This window comes from Physcomitrium patens, chromosome 6 (assembly GCF_059467195.1).
Source record: "Physcomitrium patens ecotype Gransden chromosome 6, ASM5946719v1, whole genome shotgun sequence".
NCBI lineage: Eukaryota > Viridiplantae > Streptophyta > Bryopsida > Funariales > Funariaceae > Physcomitrium > Physcomitrium patens.
The window spans coordinates 1,972,768-1,979,610 of NC_143415.1; positions in this window are offsets into that span (position 1 = coordinate 1,972,768).

Below are 6,843 nucleotides of genomic sequence, written 5' to 3' on the forward strand. Positions count from 1 at the left end.
AGAATAGTAAGGGATGTGCAATGCTTTTTGGCCTTTTTCAATTACTATTGGATCTTCATTAATTTTTTTTCTTAAGTTGTAATTCTACTTATACGTTTGACTTATAAAGACAAAATTAAGTGGAGTAAAAAAGCTGAAGTATTGTTTGATATTTTAAAAAAGATATCTACTTCTATGGCAATTTCATATCGTGTTAACTTCTTTAAGACATTTTTTTTATAGAAACAAATGCATCAGACTTTGCCTTAGATGTAATATTATAATAAATGGGAATAGATGACAAACTCCATCTAGTAGCTTTTCATTCCAATTTTTTTTCAGCAGTTGAGATTAATTATGATATCTACAAAAAAGAGCTCTTTGCAATCATGGATTCATTTCAAGAATGGTATCATTATTTAGAAGGCACCTCAAATCCAATCATCTTGTATACAAATCATAAGAATTTCGAGTATTTTATATCAGCATATATTTGAAATCAATGCCAAGCTTGTTGGAAGATGTCCTTATTAAGATTTGATTTCAAGATCACTTATTGACTTGGAAAACATCAAAATTTATCAAACATCCTTTCTAGATGGTCTTATCTTGTACTAAAAGAAAAAAAAATATTTTTTGATTAACATAGCATGATTCTCTTAAAGCCAAAACATATTCACCTTCAAGCAATAAAATCAACATTGATTGTTAATTCAATGATTGTCAAGTAAATTTAATCAAGGATATCCTTTGATCTTCTTGTCTATGATATCAAGAATAATTCTCTTAAGTCTCATGATACTTTTAAGTTCAAGTTCAAGAACAATCTACTTTATTTCAAGGGACGATTATACATTCTAGAAGGTGGAGCACAATTACGTATTTTTCAAACTTGTCATGACTTTCTAGTAGCCAAACATTTTGGATACAACAAGACTTTGGAGCTAATATTAAGAGATTTTTGGTGGCCTCAAATATAGAAGGCAATCAAAGACTTTGTAAAATCATGTGATATTTGTTTAAGATCCAAAATTCCTCGTCTTGAGTCTTATGGACTTCTTCTTGCATTACCTATTTCAAAACAACCACGGTCGTTTGTTTCTATGGATTTTATCATGGATCTTTTAATTTAAGATTTATATGATTCTATATTCTTGATAGTAGATTATTTTATTAAGATAGCAAATTTTGTACCATGTACAAAATCTATTAAAGATGAAAAAGAAACTAAGCTTTTTCTTATCAATATCTATTGCTATTGCATATTATCTAAAGATATTATATTGGATAAAGAGACTCAATTTATTTCAAGATTTTGGAGAACCCTGTTTAAGATTTTAAATGTGGATACAAAGCTCTCTTTCACTTTCCATCCTCAAACTAATGGATAAACAAAATGGGTGAATCAAGTTTTGCAATAGTATTTGAAATGTACTATCAACTATTATCAAGATGATTAAATAATTCTATTACTATCTGCAAAGTTTGTGTATAATAATTTGGTAAATTCTTCTATTTAATAAATACTTTTTTTTTACCAACTATAGTTATCATCTATGACTTGATATTTTTGGCTTTTTAAAAGTTGATAATTCTGCAGCTAAAGATTTGATAAATTGTTTATTAAAACTACAAGCAACAATAAAGGCATTGTTATAGGGAACTCAAGAATAATAAAGTTAATGAAAATGCTTACTACAAAGAATAACCACAATTTAACATAAGTAACAAGGTATGGTTACTTCATCACAATATCAAGACTACTCATTCTTATGACAAATTGGACTATTGTAGGCTTAGAGCATTTTCTATTAGTGGAAAAGTCAATCTTGTTGCTTATTGATTATATATACCAGAGTCTATAAAGATCCATTTTGTATTTCACATGTCTCTTTTTGAGTCATATAAGACAATGAATATTTTGGAAAGAACATCAATATTACCTTGTCCTACAGAAGTGAATAATAATCAAGAGTTCAAGGTGGAAGAAGTCTTAGATTCAAGGTGGCACCGAAATAAGTTGAAATATCATGTTCATTGGTGTGGATATGATATTATTGAATACACACGAAAGTTAGCAAAGAATCTTATAAATGCAACAAAGAGAATTAAAGTTTTTCATTGATGACATCCATCAAAATCATGATAAAGAATAGCAAATCTTTAATATAAGAGAAATAAGATAAAAGAAAGATAACACTTTACCTTCTATTCTTCTTTGTAACTTTTGTGTATTTGGAATGCTAAAGAGATGGAAAATCAACAATCAGCACATTCAATTCAAGAGCTTTCATTTATGGACTTACCAAACTAGACATTGCAATTGTTACAATCTTTATGAGAGTGAAATCAAGATGAAGATCCTCAAAAATAATATGTATTTCCTTGAATAGATCGTAAGATACAACGTGTTTGGTATCATGACTTTGGAAGAGAGTCCTGATGTTTGGTGATTTGATTAGAGGTAAGAACAACTCCTCACAATGTTCTAAAGGTTTTATTAGAAGAAAGCTATGAAGGCCTCAACAAAAATCAAATAACAAGGTGGTCTTTTCACCCTAGTATAGAAGACTGTTGAGTGGACCTATCAACCATCTTCAAAGAAAACAAAGATTAGAATATGTGGCAAATACAATTTGCCACATTTTAAATTTTCTCAATATATGAAGATTGCTCTTTGTAGAACTTGTTTCTAGAAAGGGGGGTTATGTCATGGATATATATATGTATTCTAATAAATATCTATATGATTAGGTAGAAGTAGATAAAAGTAATTAAAAGTAGGTTAATTTCATAATACCTTCTAGAGAGGCTTTCTAGAAGCTTCATATATATTGCTTTGATTTTACATGTCTTTATAATTGATTGGTAGGTTAGAAATTTAGTCAACAAATTAACCATGTATTGATATCTTGCAAAATAAACTAACTATGTGGTGTACATATAGAAAACTTATCTTACAAGTTAAGATATATGTCTTACAAAGTCAATATGTTTGAACATCCTACAAGACATCGCCACGTAGCTCCTAGTTAAGAGTATATATGGAGGTACTAGTGAACCTTTTTTTCACTCTTAAAATACCTTTTTAGGCCTTAGTCTTATTTCAAAGCTTTTTAGTTTTCTTATTTTTGGCAATAATCATTCTAGTTTAATATTATATCATTTTTAAGTGACTTTTTAGTTCCTTTCAATGATACAAGAGTGTTTTGAGGTTTTTTTTTTCAAAATTTATGTCCTTGATATCTTGAGCATCAATCTTATGATTGTTCAATTGATCTACAAGAGGGAATTCAATCACCATTTGGACCAATCTATAGCTTATTGCAAAATGAGTCAACTACACTAAATGAATAAATTGAGAAGAACTTAACTAAGAACTTCATACATGACTTGAAATCTCCATTCGGAGCTCCTATCTTATTTGTGAAGAAAAAAAAAGATGGATCTTTGCAGATAAGCATAGATTATCAAGGGCTTAATAAGATTATTATCAAGAACAAATATCTCTTATCTTTGATTTCAAGACTTTGTGACCAATTCAATCCAGTATAGATCTACACAAAAATAGATCTACAAGGAACATACAATCTAGTGTGCATTAAAGACAAAGATGAGTAGAAGACTATTTTTCAAACTAGATATGGACATTTTGAATATTATGTCATTTCATTTGGATTCACGAATGCACCAGCTATTTTTCAACATCTCATGAATGATATTTTATATGAGTTTCTGAATGATTTTTTTGTCTATTATTTAGAAGATATTCTTATCTGCTCTAAGAATATAGAAAAATATAAACTTCAAGTTTGTCATGTATTACAAAAATTTAGAGATGTAGGATTATATGCAAAGATGAAAAAATATATATCCTATAATACTCAAGTTGATTATCTAAGATATATTATTTCCAACAAAAGATTAATGATAGATCCTAAGAAGTTTCAAACTAGTATGGATTGAAAAGTCTCAAAAATAATTACAGATGTACAATATTTTTTGAGATTTGCCAATTATTATTGAATCTTCATCAAGAAATTTTATCAAATTATGGCTCTTTTTATACATTTAACATGTAAAATCAAACTTAAGTAGAGCAAAGAAGCAAAAATATCTTTTAAAGCTTTAAAGATGATATTTATTTTTGCTCCTATTTTATATTGCATTGATTTTTTTAAGACATTCTTCCTAGGAATAAATGCATTGAATTTTGCTATAGATGATGTTTTATTACAAATGGGAGCAGATAATAAGCTCTACCTGGTTTCTTTTCATTCTAAGAAAGTTTTAATAGTTGAGATTAACTACAAGATTTATAATAAAGAACTTCTTGTAATTATGATTTCATTTCAAAAATAATGTCATTATCTAGAAGATGCTTTTACTTAAATAATTATGTATACAGATTACAATAATCTCAAGTACTTCATGTTGATACGTGTTTTGAATCATTACAAAGCCAGTTGGAATATGTCTTTATTAAGTTTTGATTTCAAGATCACCTATAGACTTAAAAAATAATAAGATTTATCAAATGCTCTTTTTAGACATTCTTATCTTGTACCAAAAGAAAGAGATGCAGCTTTTGATCTACAAAGAATATTTTTTTTGAAGCCAAAGCATTTTTATCTTAAAGTAATAAAATCAATATTGACTATTGATTCAACCTTTGACAAAGAAATTCAATCAAATATATCTTCTGATCTTCTTGTTTATGATATTAAGAATAATTCTCATAAGTCTTATAATACTTCTAAGTTTGAATTTAATAATAATCTATTCTATTTCAAGAGGTAATTATACATTCTAGAAGACAAAGCATGATTACGTGTTCTTTAAGCTTGTCATGACTTTCTAGCACTTGGACATTTTGCATACAATAAGATTTTGGAAGTAATATCTAGAGATTTTTAGTGGTATCAAATGTGAAAGGCAATTAAAGACTTTGTACAATCATGTGATATTTGTTTAAGATCTAAAACTCCTTGTCATCGACCTTATAGACTTTTTCAACCATTTCTTATTCTAGAACAATCATGGTCTTTTATTTCTATAAATTTTATTATAGATCTTTAATCTCAAGTTCGTAAAATTTTATATTCATGATAGTAGATTTTTTTATTAAGATGGTACATTTTTTACTATGTATAAAATCTATTATAGGTGAAAAAACAACTAAGCTTATTTTTAATAATATCTATTGCTATCATGGATTATTTAAGGATATTATATTAGATAAAAGAACTCAATTTATATCAAGATTTTAGTGAATCCTTTTCAAGATATTAAAAATAGATATAAAGCTTTTTTTGGATTTTTATCTTCAAATTGATAGGCAAAAAAAATAAGTAAATTAAGTTCTGAAATAGTATTTGAGGTGTATTGTCAATTATCATCAAGATGATTGGACAACTCTTTTGCCATTAGAAAATTTTGCATATAATAATTTGGTACATTCTTCTACTCATCAAACATCTTATTTTGCCAATTATGGTTATCATCTATGATTTGATACTTTGACTTTTTAAAAGTTGATAATCTTTCAGCAAAAGATTTGGCAAATTATTTATCAGAACTACATACAACAATGAAGGCACAATTAAAAGAAGCTCAAGAATGACAAAAGATCAATGTGCATGTCTATTGCAAAGAACAACCATAATCTAATGTAGATAATAAAGTATGGCTACTTTGTTGCAATATGAAGACTACTTATCTTTATGACAAGTTGAACTATTATAAGCTTGGACCTTTTCCTATAGTAAATAACTCAATCTTATTGCTTATTGATTAAATCTATTAGAATCTATGAAGATCCATCCTATATTCTATATATCTCTTTTTGAGCCATATAAAACAATGAATATCTCAAGAAGAAGATCAATGCCACCTCTTCTTATAGAAGTGGATAATAATCAAGAGTTTGAAGTGGAAGAATTCTTAGATTTAAGATGGTGCCAAAATGGGTTAGAATATCTTATTCATTCGGGTGGTGTCAGAGTAGAAAAAATTTGCCATAAGAAAGCCTTAGGCTTTTGGCTATCGCTAATTGTTCAATCAAGTCTTAAGATAAAACAAAAAAATCAAGTTTATAAATGAAATTGTTCCTATAGGAGCAATAACATTGATATATAAGTGTCACGGACATACATATAATTACCTATATGAATAGATAAAAGTATGTAAAAGTAGGTTAATTGTGTAATATCTTCTAGAGAAGCTTCCTAGAAGCTTCATAGATGCTGCTTTGACTTTATAGGAGTCTATAGTTGACTTTTAGGTTAGAAACTTGGTCAACAAGTTAGCCATGTGCCACACATGTTGGAAGCTTAAAGAACAAGCTAACTACGTGGTCCATCCATAGAAAACTTGCCTTGCAAGCAAAGGCATGTGGCCTAGAAAGTCAACATATATTGGAGGTCTTATAGAACATCGCCATGTGGCTTCTAGTTAGATAGTATATATAGAGGCAAGAGTGAAGCCCTCTTCACTCTTGTCAACTCCTTTCTTGCTTCTAGTCTAGTTTCAAGGGTCTCTAGTTTTCTTGTATTTTGGCAATAGCCATTCCAGTTTCTTTCTTAATATACATATTTCTATTTTGTCCTATTTCTTTTTGAGAAAAGTCTCACTTACTCTTTAGCTTTCATCGAGTTCTTGTCCTTGACAGATTGACAAGAGTCACACTTACAATATCAGAGCTTTGTCTTTTCTTGATTAAGAGTGGATTACCCCTTTTTCTTGATAAGACATAAGCGCATTAGAAGTTGCGGATTACCCTCTTTTAAACTGATATTGTTCTTAGTATTTTCTTTGTTATCAATTCCTCTCTTCTATTTGTTTTGAGCATTGTTAGACATCTTC